Raw genomic sequence first — 16,594 nt, forward strand, 5'->3', positions numbered from 1 at the left:
GTCCATTGATCTGTTGCTTTCCAAAACAATAATCCATTACTCCACAGCATGTCCAATTAACTCCTACTTGTGAAGTTCATCAGCAAAGCAGTTTCCATTGTCTTTACAAAGGCACTGGGAGCCTGGACTGTATGGCTTGAGCAGAGCTCTGGCATTTTAAATTAGATCTGTGTTGTGAAATGTTTGTGTTTGTTTGTGACCTACACTTAAAAAAAAACATAATTTATCTCCTTTAAAACATATCTATACATAATATAAAATATAATATAATCTGTCACAATATGCAATTTGGATGAGTTGTGGATGGAGCTGAAGGTTGTTGAAGGTTACAAAGGATACAGACAGGATGCAGAGTTGGGTGTAAAAGTGGCAGATGGAGTTCAATCTGGATAAGTATGAGGTAATGCATTCCAGAAGGACAAACCAGAAGGCTGAGTACAGGGTAAATGGTCAGTTACTTAAGAGTGTGGATGAACAGAGGGACTTTGGGGTCCAAATCTATACCTCACTCAAGGTCACCACACAGGTTGATATGATAGTTAAGGAGTCCTAGGGGACATTGGGATTCATTAATAGGGGGATTGAGTTCAGGCGTAGAGAGGTCATGTTGCAACTCTACAAATCTCTTGTGAGATCACATTAGAGTATTGTGTTCAGTTCAGGTCACCTCATTACAGGAAATTATGGAGATGGTTCAGAGGAGATTTACCAGTATGTTACCTGCATTGGAAAATAAGTATTATTAGGCATGTTTAACTGAGCTAGGACTTTTTTTCTTTGGCACATAAAAGAATGAGAGGAGACTTAATAGTAGTCTACAAGATTATTTGAGGCATTCATAGGGTGGACGGACAGTGCCTGTTTCCCAGGGCAGGAATGAGAAACACCAGAGGACAAGAATACTAAACGAAGTTTACAGGACACATTGGGGTAATTTTTTTTTACACAGAAAATTGTGGGTACTTTAAATGCATTGCTATGGATTGTGGTGGAAGCTGAAACACTAGAAGCATTTAAGAGAATCTTAGACAGATACATGGATGAAAGATAAATAGATGGTTACAGGGTAGGAAGGGTTTAGTATTTTTTAAAGAATGTATGGGTTGACACAACATCGAGGGCCAAAGGGTCTGTACTGTGCTGTAGTGTTTTATGTTCTAAGATTTTTGGTTTCCTAGATTATGTACAAGCCTCAAAAAATTAATCTCATATTTTCTTGGCAAATGCAATTCCTGTCAACAGATTGAGCCAGACACTGTCAATCAAATCCCAATCCAAAAATAGTTTGTTGCCAATTATCCAGGGAATCAGAGACTAGAATAAAATCATTGAATGACAGAGAGAAAGCATTTGGACATTTTATTCCAGTTGTACTGATCCCCTACTATTTGCAAATGGCCTTGTAAATCATTCTCACTCAAGTGCCTATCCACTTCTGAGAGATAGATAGATAGGGGGGAAGAGAGAGAGAGAGAGAGAGAGAGAGAGAGAGAGAGAGAGAGTGAGAGAGAGAGAGAGAGATTATTAATGTGATCATTATGCTTATTCACCAGGCTGCTGTACATTGACTTCAGCTCGGCATTTAATACAATTATACCTGACAGACTGGTGGAGAGCCTTGCTGAAATTCAACATTTTTCTCTGTAACTGGATTCTGGTCTTCCTAAAAGAAAGATCACAGTCTGTCCGGGTTCTCTGCAGAACTTCGAGCACCGTCACACTGAGCACTGGAGCACCTCAGGGCTGTGTGAGATCTTTCCTCTCCCACCTTCCTGGGAAAAATCTGTGAGCATTCACTTTTTCCATACTCCTCATGATTTTGTAAATCTCTGAAAGATCACTTCTCAGCCTCCTTCGCTCGCTCAAGGTAATAAAGACCCAACTCCCTGCAACTCAACCTCTCCAGCCCCAGCAACATCCTGGTGAAACCCCTCGGTACTACTTCCAATTTTTGATTTCCTTTCTATAACTGGCTGACAAGTACTCTAAATGGGGTCTCATGAATACCTTGTATAGCTGAATCAGAAGGTCCAAATGCTAAACACCTTCACCACCATATCCAGCTGAGTTGCCACTTCCAAGGGCTGTTCACCTGTATGCCTAGCTCCCTCTGCTCTATAACACTCTCCAGCGCATCATCTTGTAATCCTACACTGATTTGACTTATCAATGTGCAACACCTCACTATTTTCAGAGTTAAATTCCATTTGCCATTCCTTGGCCCACTTATCCTGTTGATTTAGATCCGGTTGTCTGAAATGCTTTCACTGGAATATTGAGGAATTGTTACATTTTCAGTGGAGCCAGCCCTCAGATCAGAAGGTAAAACAAATGTAGTGTCACACTGCAAATATGCAATATATTTTTAATCGAATCATAGACTAAATCAATTAGTATGCTTCATAGAGTCATTTTGCAGTTATTTGTCAATTCTGTGATGCAATTGCAAATATTGTCTTTAGCTTTGAATCTTTACCCTATGAAGAATGGAGGAATACAGAGAGAAAATTGCTCTGTGCATATCTAACCTGATCTATCAAATAATATAAAAATGGGAATGATAGTGTACAAGACATAGTACCTCTGGCATTTTCATATTCATTTTGCTCTCATAAAAAATAAAACATTCAAAGAAAATTCTTTTAATTCAGAGAACTATCAAGAAAATGACTATTGTTGGTAGTCTTACAAAAAATGGATTTCTCTCATTAGAACACACAAACATAAAAGGTAGGAGTAAGAATATGGTATTTGGCTCCCTGAGCTCACATGCCCATGGCTGAATTATTATCTCAGAATTATGCTTCTGCCCTATTTGCATATACTTTGGTTTCTCTGAGACCTAATTTTAAAAGGGCTTGTTCTGTAAAGTCACCTGATCTGCCTTTGTCTTCTCTAACCTAAAGGGGATCTCAAAGAGAGAAGTGGCGGGAAGCTGGAGGAAGAAAGATGTGGGTGGCGGACAGGTAAAGAGGCCAGGGAGAAGGAAAGGGAAAGAAGGAACGGGGCCAGAATGGAAGAAATGGGGTGGGGTTTCATTAAGAAAACAAGAGGGGAGATTACAGGAAATTGGAGAAATCTATGTAGACACGAGCTGGTTGGAGACTGCAAAGTTAAAAATATAAGAAAGGGGAAAAGTTTAGGGGAAACATTTGGGGGAACTTCTTCACACAGAGAGTGGTGGGAGTGTGGAATGAGCTGCCAGCTGAGGTGGTAAATGCAGGCTCATTTTTAACATTTAAATAGAATTTTGACAGATGCTTGGATAGGTGGGTTATGGAAGACTATGGACTGGGTGCAGGTTATTGGGACTAGTCAGAATAATAGTTTGACATAGATTAGATAGGGCCAAAGGGCCTGTTTCTGTGTTGTAATGTTCTATGTTTTTTTTTAATGTTATTCCTCCAATTTGCATGTGGCCTCAGCTTGGCAGTACAGTAGGGCATGGAGAAACATGCTGGTGTGGGTATGAGAAATGAAATTAAAATGGCTGGGCACTGGGAGTTCCTAGATGTTGAACAGATGGAGGAAAGGTACTCAATGAAATTAATTCCCCAAATGTTCCTCTTAAAAATTTAACCTTTCCACCTTAACCAATGTCCTCTAGCTTTTGTCTTACCCAACCACAATGGGAAAAGTCTTGTTTGTATTTTCCTGTTCTCTACCCATCATAATTTGGAATACCTCTATCAAAACTCTTCTCATTCTGTTATGCTCTGGGGAATAATGTCCTAACCGATTCAACCTTTCCTCATAATTCAGCCCCTCAAGTCCTGATATTTTGTAAATTTTCTCTTCCCTCTTTCCATCTTAATGATATCTTTCTTAAAGGTAGGTGACCAAAACCGCACATAATACTCCAAATTTTGCCTCACTAATGTCTTATAGAACTTCAATGTGACATTCCAACTCCTGTTCTTATTACTTGATTTATACAGCTAATATGCCCAAAAAGCTCTCTTTATGACCCAATGTTAACTCAATTTTTTTCTCTCTTCTCATGTATTGCCTGATCTGCTGGTAATTCCAGCATTTCCTTTTATTTCACGTTTGAAGCAACTTCTATCTCAAAATGTCGGCATTATTCTCATTCCTCTCTTCCTCATTCATGTTATTTACACCTCCTCCAGACAGATCAACCAGAAAAATGCCATCCATTTTTCTGAATCAGTTTCAGAATTTATTATCATGAACAAGTCACTATGTTCATTGTGTTGCGGCAACATCTTCATATAAACCAGCTTACAAGAGTGCATGAAAAGTCAAATTAAGGTAGTGTCATTGGTTCATTGAATATTCAGGAATCTGATGACAGAGGGGAAGAAGCTGTCCTGAGTGCTCATCTTGAAGCTCCTGTACCTTTCCCCAATGGTAGCAGCGTGAAGAGGGTATGGCCTGGGTGGTGGGAGCCTGGATAGAGGCTGCATTTTTAAGACACCACCTCATGTAGATGTCTTCAATGGAGTGAAGTCTGGTGCTGTGATATCGCAGGCCAAGTGAACAATTCTCTGGAGTTCATTCTTGACCTGAGAGTTGTGCCTTCCATAACAGGCAGTGATGGAACCAGCCAGAATCCTCTCCACAGTCCACCTGTAGAAGTTTTCGAGAGTCTTCAGTGACATACAAAATCTCCTCAGACATATTCTAAATTATGATGGGTATAGAACAGGTAAATACAAACAAGACTTTTCCCATTGTGGTTGGGTAAGATAAAAGCTAGAGGACATTGGTTAAGGTGGAAAGGTGAAAATTTTAAGAGGTACATTTGGGGAATTCATTTCATTGAGTACCTTTGCTCCATCTGTTCAACATCCCAGTGCCCAGCCATTTTAATTTCATTTCTCATACCCAGACCAGCATGTTTCTCCATGGCCTACTGTACTGCCGCTGGCAAACCTTCTTTGTGATTGCATCAATGTGGAGGCTCAAGGACAGATCCTTGAAGATGTTGACACCCAGGAATGTGTATTTCTTGACCCTCTCCATTACTGACATCCTCCTAAAGTCCACAATCATCTCCTTGGTTTTGCTATTGTTGAATGCAAAGTAATTAGTGATCTCCACTGTTTAACTCAATCGTGTTATCATTTTATTATTAATCCAATTGATTAAGCATAATGATTCAACCCTTTGTTCAACTGCAAATATTAAAAGAGGCTTACTGTTCCATTTTGAGCTCTTTTCAATACTCTAATGCAGAATTGTGTTATCTTACAATTATTGCTCTTCTCTTTTCATATTTAGTGCAATTCATTCATTAATATTAAAAATTGCCAAAGACCACAGACAGTCCAGGATGGCAGAAAAATCTCAAATCCCATCACACTGAGCACTTGCCCAGCTCGGAGCTCTGTGCTCAATCCATTTCTCTTCCTCCAGCTGATTCAAATAGAATCAACAAGTTTACTAAAATGATGCGACAGTAGTTGGCCTCCATCAGCAAAAAATGATGAGTTGGCTCGCAGAGAGGAGGTTGCAAGGTTCATCAAATCATACGAACATAATAAGCTGAGTCTGGAGATGTTTGTAGACTTTGGGAGGATGAAGGTCAACCCCTCTCCACTGCATATCAATGGAGATATTGGAGAGCACAAATCCTTGATGCAATAAAAGACTAACTGATCCTGGACACACAACATTTCCTCATTAGTCACGGAAATGTACTTACACTTCCGAAGGAGGTTGTGGAGGGTGAGGCTACTGCCCCGCATTTCACAGGAGCACAATTGAGAACGTCCTTTCTGGCTGCGTCAATATCAATGCATCATTAAAATGGCCAAGAAGATCAGTGGGGTCTAATTTTCCTCTATTGATGGCATTTACTGGAAGCATTGCTGAATTAGGGGTAAAAGAATTATTGAGGATCCCTACCTTCCATCACACTGCATCACTGACCTTCTCTTATAAGGAAGGAGGTGCAGAACCATTAAAATTAGAACAGCCAGACTGATAAATAGCTTCCTGCCAGCTGCGATATTGATGAATGGTGTCCTGTCATTTTGTATCTCTTATAAATAAAACTGAATAATTTTTATGCATATTTATTTTATATCTTCAAGTATGTATGTGATTACTATATATGCTGAATTTGTGAGGTGCATGTGTGTGTGTGTGTGTGTGTGTGTGTGTGTGTGTGTGTGTGTGTGTGTGTGTGTGTGTGTGTGTGTGTGTGTGTGTGTGTGTGTGTGTGTGTGTACTGTCATCCAGAGAAATGCTGTTTCATCTGGTTGTACAGGTATGTGTACAGACAGACAATAATAAACCTGAACTTGAACTTGGTAAAAAAAAACGTTATCGCTCCAATTCCATACTACCATTTTGAGTCCTGGCCAACACAAGTTACTGATGCAGATTTGAAACTGAAACCACTGGTACCATTCCATTGCAGCATTCCTTTGTATACACCATCATGGCCCAACGTAGCTCCTGACATTTTCTACAGAATTCTTAATTCTTGAAAGATGAGATAGTTTAACCATCCCATGTCATTGTCCCATTCACTTACTCTCTGTATCATAAATCTCTGTGATCATTCCCAACCTGAATGTCAAGCTGGGCAAATGCCTTAATGTCACTTTCCAAGAGTGATCACAGCAGAAATCACAATCCAGTCAGGAATCAAGAATTTATCAACAGGTATTGTTTCCTTGATTTTGAACAAATAATTCAAATATTGGCTAGTTGGAGCAAACCATTGATCAGAGAGAGAAATAAAGCATAAAGAAATCAATGGGAATTAGGGTGGAGGGGTTAGTGTAAAACTATTACAGCGCCAGTCAACCCAGTTCAAATCTGCCACTCTCTGTAAGGAGTGGTACATTATCTCCGTGTCCGCTCCGGTTTCCTCCCACATTCCAAAGACATATAGGATTGGTACGTGAATTGGTCACTTGGGTGGATTTGAGTGGCATGGGCCTGTGGGCCGAGCCTGTTACCATCCTGAATCTCTAAACAAATATAAATGGACTTCCTGAAAAAACAAAGTCTTGACATTTAAAAATAAAGATACAACTTTTCCAATGACAGTTCCTTGAATAGTTCAAGGGAAATGGAAATATTTTGGAAAGACAATGATTAAAAGTCATTACTGAATTTCAAAACAATGAAATGCATGGCTCAAGGAAGTTAATAGCGGTTCTTTTAAAATATGCCTTGTCTCAAATAGTGGTGATCAAGTCCTTTAATTAGGATATCGAATGGCAACTGAAGCAAAATCATAAAATGGTAGAATTGGGAGATGTAGTTTTATTTTTTTTTGGAATTATGAAAAATAATTCTCTTCCTGAACCCATTTTTCAAACTCAATTTTGGTTCCTTCTTATTTGGTTTCTCTGTTATCCTCAATGTGTTTGCTACATACACAATAGAGTTTCAGAATTTGTCTGATAGGGATGGATGTATCATATTTGATGGTTAATGTGAAATAATAGTAATTCATTACATGGGCCTACTCAGAGACAATCTTTGGTATAGGTTATTTAGCTTTTATGTCTGGCATCATTAGTGCTGTCTCCTTTAAATGGACAGAAATCTTGTTATCATGTTTTGATTGTAATATCTCAGTCAGTCAGACTCCAGTAAGAACATTTATGGTCAAATCTTCATATTTCTTTCATATTAAATATAAAATATGAGCTTAATTGTTTTGAGACAATATTATTTCTAAAATATGGTAATTACATGAGACATTTTAGAAGAACATTAGGAACATATAAGCTGAAAGCAGAACTGCAGGATGTCGTAAGTGAGATACATTAGAAGTGCAGGTGGTTTTAGTACACAGGGAAACGATGAATAAATACCAAACACTAACGTAGAGAAGATTAAAAAATCTAAAGTTAAAATAATTGGACTTTACATTAGTTTCCAGAAAGAGAAAAAAAAATCTGTTAGAAAGCAACATTTGTCAAGATTTTACGTGAAAGAAGATCAAAGTAAAATGAAAGGGTACTGTATTTTACATCCAACACAGCGTCCGCAGACTGGAGTCCAGCCCCTCCCTTTGCCGCAGATCTCAATTCCCACATTCACACAGAACCAATGGGAACACACAATGCAATTTTTCCCCTTCGATGTAGCCTGCCACGTTCACATAAAGGGTTCAAGAGCTTCAATCCAACTGGACTTTGCATTAAACTTGCAGAAACTGTCAAAAAGCATAGGCTAAATTATATCCTGGAAGCCAGATGTAAACCTTTTTCAATTAAGTCTGAACTTTAGGGATCAAAATAGTCACTGAGGCAGGTGCTTTCCAAAGTATCATATTGGAATACTGTAACATTTCTTTCCTGATCTCAGTATCATGATGTTTAGAGGGGGAGGACATGTTATGAGTGTCCCATGAGCCCATGCACCCAAATACCCCATTAACCCACAACCCCTGTATGTTTTGAAGTTGGGAGGAAACTGAAGCACCTGGAGGAAACCCACACAGACATGAGGAGAACATACAAATTCCTTACAGACAACACTGGATTCTAACCCCAGTTACTGGTGCTGTAAAAGCATTGTGCTAACTGCTACGCTAAGCAAGCCACCTTTAATATTTATATAATGACAAATTAAAGTTGTAGTACATGTCACACTATGTTTTTTTTTATATTCCCATATTTCTAACATATCAATAACCTAACTTGGTTTCATAGATTCCATTATATCTATGCTGGCTCCTAGGGCTTGAAATGTACATAGCAATAAACTCATTGTCATTCTCTGAACAGACTAACAGATTATCTCTAGCATTCTTTCAGCTGTGTGAAAAAGGAGAAAATATATAGGAAAGGAAAATTACAGCAACTGAAGAAGAGCTCAGGCCTAGTTCTCCTTCGGTGAAAGCTCACATCTTTGAGCTGAGACCATAGTCGATGTTGAGTTCATGATTATTCAAGGGAGAAATGCTGAAGGGGTTTCCCGTTACCTTCTTCAGTTGAAGTGACCATACTGGATGGGTTACCCTGGCCATTGATCAGCAGATTCATCTGCCCAGTGTTTTAGTTTTACAACCATAAATTCCAATTTCTAGAATCTGCTTGTTAAAAACATCCACCATTTGCAATTTAAGGCTTCATGTGACCATGATTAGGAGGCTAAACTGGTTCTACACCTTGCCCATTGGTGACCTGTAGGCTATCAAATGGAAGGAGCACCTCACACCTCCTTCTGTTGAGCAATTGCACAGCACTGACACCTATAGCAGGAACTTGATGGCTGCAGGGAAGAAGCTGCTTTTAAAACTGTTTGATGTGTCCACCCATTGATTTTCTTTATTACCTCTCCTCCCCAGATTCCGCCATTCAACCGCACGCAAGGGACAATTTGCAGTGGTCAATCAACTGACCAACACGTATGTTTTTTTTGTGCTTTGGGAGCTTTGTCCATTGAACAGTTATGTTTTAATAATTAATTTGCAAAATGATGTATGGACTGATACTGAATAAAATGCATGATTCAGTCACGGTAAGTTATTTACCTGAGCCCACTGAGAATTTCTTTCTTTTCAAAATATCTTTATTGATATTTAGTCAATGGAAAAAAAATGAACAATGCAAATATGATATGTGCTAAAGAATGAGTTAAAAAAAAGTTTAAAATTCAGAAATACCATAGCACAAACATAATGATACAATAGAACCCTAACAACAAAGAAAAAAGTAAATTCTAAACCCCTTCCCCTAAGCAAGGTTGAAGGTTGACATTTAAAACAATTAAAGTGGCATAATCTTGGAGAGAGGCAGCACCGTGATAAAAATCCAAATCAACGCTAACTCTTAAGATTATGTTAACAGTCCATTAACGAGCCACATAGCGTTTGGAATTTGCTATTTGAGTATTTCAACATCACTTCAGATTTAACATGAACAAACTTAAGGAAACACAATGCAGAATTTAGAAAGAGACCAACGCATTAATATGTCCATTTTTCCAGCAACCCCTCCAAATCCTGGAACCCTTAAAACTCAAGGCATTTTATTTTGACAAAAAGGCTCTTCCAGCCTTTTGGACATAACTGACTTTATGCTTTCCATCATTTCCTGCAAGTCGATTTGGATGGTGGATGAGATGCTAGTCAAAAAGAAGAAATTTACAATTTACACTTCTCCCACACCTCCTCCATTCTCTCTGTGAGGATTAGCTGTCCTCCAGTTTTCTGGTAGATTAATGTGTCTAATCAAGGCACACAAACCTTTGTCAGTGTAGCACATCAAATGAGTCAAAGACTTGTTGACTCAAACCAGGGCTTTTATTAGCAAAAGACCGGAGCGTAGTACATCGAGGTCGACCAGTCCAGACTGACCTGGGTCTGGTTAGGTGCAGCCCTTTATGACCTGGCAGTAGGCGTGGCCACGGCTCTCAGCCAATCACTATCACTATATGTAAATATATACAAATATATACAGTGGTGTTAGGATCCCATGCTATCACATTCACCCCTTCTTTAAAACTGATCCCTGGGTGAGTAAAAAGGAGGGGAGGGGGGTATAGCATGCAGGGGTTGCCTGATTGTCTGACGTGATCACCATGGCTCTGGGATCAGGGTATCATCGCTGGGGTCCCTGAGTGTGGGTGCAGTTTTGCCTGGTCCACAGTCGTCATTGGCCGTATGCTGGTCCAGTTTACTGTCGTCATCATCCGCGAGGTGTCTCGCTATGTAACCTATGGGAGGTTGGGGTTGGGACGTCACAATGTTAGATCCAGCTTGGGCCAGGTCCCTTACTGAGACCATGTCCTCCCGCCCGTCCAGGTAAATGATAAAAGTATAGTGCAGGTTTGCGTGTAACAGTGTAACCCGGTCAACTAGGGGGTTGTTTTTCGAGTACTGGACATGGTGTATCTCAGCAGGGCAGGTCCAGGGACCGTGACCCAAACTGGTGTAGTTGTTCTCAAATCCGATTTCCGTGGGAACGGGAACATACGTTCGTGCGAGGTAGCATTGGTGGCAGTGCATAACAGGGACCTGATGGAGTGTAGGATATTTGGGAGGATGTCCTGCCAGCAAATGGTGGGGAGGCCTTCAGACCAGAGGGAAAGCGAGATTGCTTTCCAGATGGTGGCATTCTCCCTTTCGACCTGCCCATTACCGTGTGGATTATAGCTAGTGGTCCTGCTTGAATCAATACCGCGCTCCAGAAGGTACTTCCTCAGCTCCGCACTCATAAATGAGGACCCCCCCCGGTCACTGTGGATGTAACTGGGGTACCTGAAAATGGTGAAGATGCTGTGCGGTGCATTTATGATTGTGGAGGCGGTCATGTCTGGGCAGGGGATAGCAAACGGGAAGTGGGAGTACTTGTCGATCACTGTGAGAATGTAGGTATTACAGTTAATCGATGGGAGATGCCCCTTGAAGTCCACACTGAGATGTTCGAAGGGCTGGGTGGCTTTAATGACATGGGTCTTCTCAGATTGGAAGAAATTGGGCTTGCACTCAGCGCATGCTGGACAGGCTTGAGTCATGGAGTGGATCTCTTCAACCGTATAGGGCAGGTTGCGGGTCTTTATGAAGTGGGCGAACCTGGTGACCCCCGGGTGACAGAGCTCCTCATGGTGTCTCTGCAGCCTGTCCAGTTGCACGCTGCTGCATGTCTTATTGGAGAGGGCATCGGCCAGGTCATTGAGTTTTCCAGGCAGGTACAGAATATTGTAGTTAAAGGTAGAGAGTTCGATCCTCCACCTGGCAATTTTGTCGTTTTTGATCCTACCCCGCTAATTGTTGCTAAACATAAATGACACCGCATTTTGGTCAGTCAGCAGTGTGAAGCATCTGCCAGCGCAGAAGTGTGTCCAACAACGTACTGCCTCTACAATGGCCTGGGCCTCCTTCTCAACAGAGGAGTGTCGGCTTTTTTGGCCCTGGAGTGTCCTAGAAAAGAAGGTGACAGGCCTACCGGCCTGGTTTAAGGTGGCTGCCAGTGCAAAGTCGGATGCATCGCTCTGTACCTGGAAGGGTATAGATTCGTCTATGGGATGCAGAGTGGTCACGGCGATGTCCGACTTGATGCGGTCAAAGGCAAGGGGAAGGAATTGGATTTGATGAGTTTCCGTGGCCCTGTCAGTGAACTGTGGGAGCCATTGGGCATAGTAGGAAAAAAAACCCAGGCAGCGTTGAGTGCCTTCTGGTTTTGGGGCAGTGAGAGGTCCATGAGGGGGCTCATATGGTCAGGATCTGGTTACCTTGTTTTCCACCATGCAACCTAGAATTGCGAGGCGAGTGGTGCGGAAGACACACTTCTGAAAATTTTAGGTTAGATTCAGCTGTTTCGCTGTTTGGAAGAATTTCTCAAGGTTGGCGTCTTGGTCTTGCAGATCATGGCCACAGATGCTGACATTGTCCAGATGCAGGAATGTGACTGTTAGGCCGTTCTGGTCTACCATCCGGTCCAACTCTTGCTGGAAGTCTGCAACACCATTTGTAACACCAAAGGAAATCCTGAGGAATTGGTACAAACGGCCATACGCTTTGATGGCCGTGAAAGGGCAGTCCTCTGGGCGGATCAGGAGCTGATGGTAGGCTGAATGAAGGTCGACGGGGGAAAACACATGGTATTGGGTGATGTGATTCACTACATCCATGAACGTCCAAGAGCATGAATCAGTTGACCATTTGACTGTAGTCATCCAGCATCCGCAGCTTCTCCCCGTTCTTCACAACTACTACCTGCGCCCTCCAGGGAATTGCACTGGGCTCAATGATGCCCTCATCCAGCAGTCTGCACACCTCGCTTTTAATGAATTTCCTGTCCCTGAAGCTGTACTGCCTGCTTTTAGTGGCAATCGGTTTCTAGCCAGGGGTGAGGTTGGCGAAGAGTGCTGGAGGAGCGATCCGGATGGTGGAGAAGCTACAAGTGGAGCATCAAGGCGCGGGGACTGGTGTGGGCTGATGCTGGCAGGAGTCCTCCGGGATGGAGTGGTGGCAGACAGAGAGCAGAGAGTGGGTGCCCCTATAATGCAGTGACACTGACTCAAAATGACATTGAAAATCCAACCCCAACAATACCACAGCACATAGCTGAGATAGGACCTGCAACTTAAACCCTGTAAATTTGATGCCCTGAACTTTCAAGGTCACCACACAATACCCCTTGATGCCCGTTGAGTGGGCTCTTGTGGCCATTGAAATAGACTGCAAGCGCACATCGCTGGACCAGGTCTGGGTGAATGAAGCTCTCCATCAAACCTGAATCAAAAAGACAGTTAGCATATTGGCTGTTCACCTTGATGGTTTCCATGGCCTCAGCTAGGGGGTGTGATTGGTTCTGCTTCAATATCACTGATGCAGCAACCGATGCAGGGAGCAAGACTGCTGCCTGTGAGGGTGACTGTGGAGGCTGGCGTGATGACATCACTCGTCGCTGGGGGGGATTCCGGTGGAGCCTTGAGTCGCTGGAGCAGGGGCGGAACATCACGGTGACATCATCGGGGTGGGTGGGCCGTCAGTGGCAAGCTGCAGAGGTGGCAGCATCTGGTCAGATTCAGCGGCGACACTCGTGGTGCACTCGGGCCGCCGGGGTCTGCTGGCACGAAAGTCCCGTTGGGCGGGAGAGCCAAGTCAGGGAGCAGCATCACAATGGTGGGTGTCGGCGGCGGCATAAGGGCCGATGGTGGCTGCGTGCCATCGGAGAGCCCACTCAATCACCACATTTCTGTTTTCCACGGTATTTTCTGTCGGCTCAATATTCACAAATTATGAAGCCATCCATGTTCCCATTTGGAAATGGTTGAATTCTATATATTAGGTTTCAGATTTCAGATTTATTGTCAGAGCACATACATGACTTTCACATACAACTCTGAGATTTCTTTTTTTTTTCCTGTGGGCTTGACAGAATTACCACTAATTTGTAGTGCAAAAAATAAACTGTACACAACATACACATGTAAACAAACAAAGAACCGTGAACAGATAATGAATATAAACAAACTGTGCAATACAGGAAAAGCAAAAAATATCAATAAAGTGCATAAGTAAGAGTGTTATGAGGCAAGGTTTGCAGAGCTAGGGTTTTTCTCTTTGGAGCAAAGAAGAATTAATGGTGACTTAATAGAGGTCTACAAGATTATTAGATGCATAGATAAGGTAGACAGTCAACACCTTTATCCCAGGGTGTGAGGTGTGAGTAATAAACACCAGAGCATATGTACAAAGTGAAGGGATAGGTTTTTTACACAGAGTTGCGGGTGCTTGGAGTGCATTGTCGGGGTAGCAGTGGAGGCTAGAACAATAAGGGCATTTAAGAGATTCTCAGGCATATGGATAAGAGAGAAATAGAGGGTTATGAAGTAAAGAGGATTTAGTTTCTTTTTCTTGGCAGGTATATATGGGTCGGCACAACATTGTACAGTGCTGTAATGTTCTAAATGTAAACTTACTTTGTGCTGGCCTCAAGCACAATCTGCTGGGATGATGAACCCAGCACAAAGGAAGATGCAATTTTCAATATAATCTTGGTGGGTGAGGAAGAGTTGTTGTTCTTTGATTCCTGGGATGGAAGGACTGATGTATGAAGAAAAAAAGTGGATAGACTAGGATTATATTCATTGGAATTTAAAAGAATCAAAATGAATCTCATTGGTGTGTATATATATATATATATATATATATAAAACTCTGACAGGACTAGGTTAGATAAAGGAAGGATGTTCTTTTAAATTTTTTTTAAATTTAATATGTTCTTGATGTTGGCAAACTCCAGAACAAGGGTCACAGTCTAAGGACAGAATTTAGGACTGAGGTGAGGAGAAATATTCTCACTCAGAGGCACATGAACTTTTGGACACCTGACCACAGAAGGTTGTTGATGCTAGTTCATTAGATATCTTCAAACGGTTGGATGTGGCCATTATAATGAAGGTGTATGGAGACAAAGAAGGAGTTGGGTACTGAAGTCACATGATAGTATTGAATGGTGCTATAGGCATGAAAGGCTGAAAGGTCTACTCCTGAATCTTTTAGTGGTCTTAGGCTACCAGGTTTTAATCGGCTGATAGCTACATTCCATCATGGGCATCTCTAAAGAAACATTTGCAAAAGGCATGTTAATGAGCTCAACCCATTAAAATATGACAAGCCCGTTACTGCTTCTTCCCTTTGGGACTCCCCTGACTCTGTTGTCCTTCTGACTGAAGGTTAAAATTATTAAAATGAGGGAATTTCTCTCCCATTGTTCGAGATTGCATAAAGTACCTGATAAATGACAATGCAGTCCTTAAATATTTTTGATTGGAGCCAATATTTACAAGTTGAGTGGCACTACAGTAACATTAATGGCAATATCTTAGGACAATTGACAAGATTACTAGTGAATAATCTTTTACGATGACATGTTATTAAATGAAATTTCCATACTGTCACTGAAAATATATTCAGGTTTTTACTTCTAAGAAAGAAAAACTTAATTTATGTTGTCCCTTCAGGACATTTTAAAACACAAGTGAAGCGCTTTTGAATTGCAGTGCCGATTGAATCGCAGTAGCCAATTTGCAGGCAGTCAGTTCACATAAGCAACTATGTGATAATGAGTGCATGATCTGTAATGCAGGCTAAGGGATGAAATACTTCTTTGGGGACCAAGAATAACTCTGCTACTCTTTTGCAAGAAATGCCTTGGGATCGTTCCCATCTGCTTGAGAGACCAGAGAGCAGCACCGTTTCATTTCTCACCTTGCAATGTTGTTGCTCTCTCAGAAGCTACTGCAGTGCTCCAAGTTCCAGAGCAGGACTTGAATGTATAATCGTGTAACCACGAGGCAGGAATGATTTCAAATGAAACAGACTGATCAGCAAAATTTTAAAAAAAACCCTGCTGCATATGTTCTGATAATAGGTCAGAGACCTGAAACATTAACTTTGTTTTCTGTCCAGGAATGCTGTCTCACCCATTGAGTGTTTCCACTGTTTGTTATTATTTTTAGCTCAGCTCAAGTTCATACCTTAGTGACAGCCTCAAGCCCAAAGCGTTGGTTATGTACCTTTATCTTTGCTCCATAAAGTACACTGGTTGACCAGATGCGCCTCTCCAGCATTGTATTTTCACTTCAACCACAATGTCTGCAGACTTTCGAGTTTTACTACTTAACTCAGATGTTTGTTGATTTTTCAACTGCTTTGAAATCCATGGAGTTTCTAAAAGGCAATCTGTCAGCATGCCTATATGTTACTTTATGTTTGTTAGGACAATAACCTCAACCAACTTGTAAAGGGATATACATATGTTCCATCTTATCAGTATGCAGTGAACTGGAATCCACTGTCTGTATATTGTTCTAATGGCTGGCTCCACCTACCCCAATATAAACCCTGGTTTACCTGCCTTAACTCAGATTCACCTGAGGAATATTGTATTTACCGGCCATTGATTGTAAGCTATTAAAAGTGTGTTTGCACTCCTCACTTGTCTCTGAGTGCAGTCAGTTGCATTACAATTTTAGTAGCTTAACCTTGAAGCAAGATGAAGCCAGGCATGCTTTAGGTCGATCCTCTGTCCCCAGAGGCCCCGGAGGAATTCGCCTACTGGCTGGAGTGTTTCCAGTCCTACCTGATGGCCACACAAGATGTCTTCAACTCAGATGGTCTCCAGAGATCAGCACTTCTCTCTCA

The 16,594-nt window shown here is 41.6% G+C and overlaps 1 protein-coding gene and 1 long non-coding RNA gene across 11 annotated transcripts in view; one reads left to right on the plus strand and one right to left on the minus strand.

Moving 5' to 3' along the window:
- LOC138764513 (teneurin-3) overlaps window positions 1–16,594 on the minus strand; it is a 4,541,667-nt gene that overhangs the window by 3,340,518 nt on the left and 1,184,555 nt on the right. The window lies entirely within an intron of this gene.
- The window catches only part of LOC138764583 (uncharacterized), a 40,405-nt gene continuing 34,214 nt past the window's right edge, over window positions 10,404–16,594 (plus strand). The window contains exon 1 of the long non-coding RNA XR_011358201.1: window positions 10,404–10,452. This is a non-coding gene — a long non-coding RNA (uncharacterized lncRNA). The remainder of the gene's footprint in view (window positions 10,453–16,594) is intronic.

The sequence above is a fragment of the Narcine bancroftii genome, chromosome 1 (genome assembly GCF_036971445.1).
Source record: "Narcine bancroftii isolate sNarBan1 chromosome 1, sNarBan1.hap1, whole genome shotgun sequence".
NCBI classification, from domain to species: Eukaryota; Metazoa; Chordata; class Chondrichthyes; order Torpediniformes; family Narcinidae; genus Narcine; species Narcine bancroftii.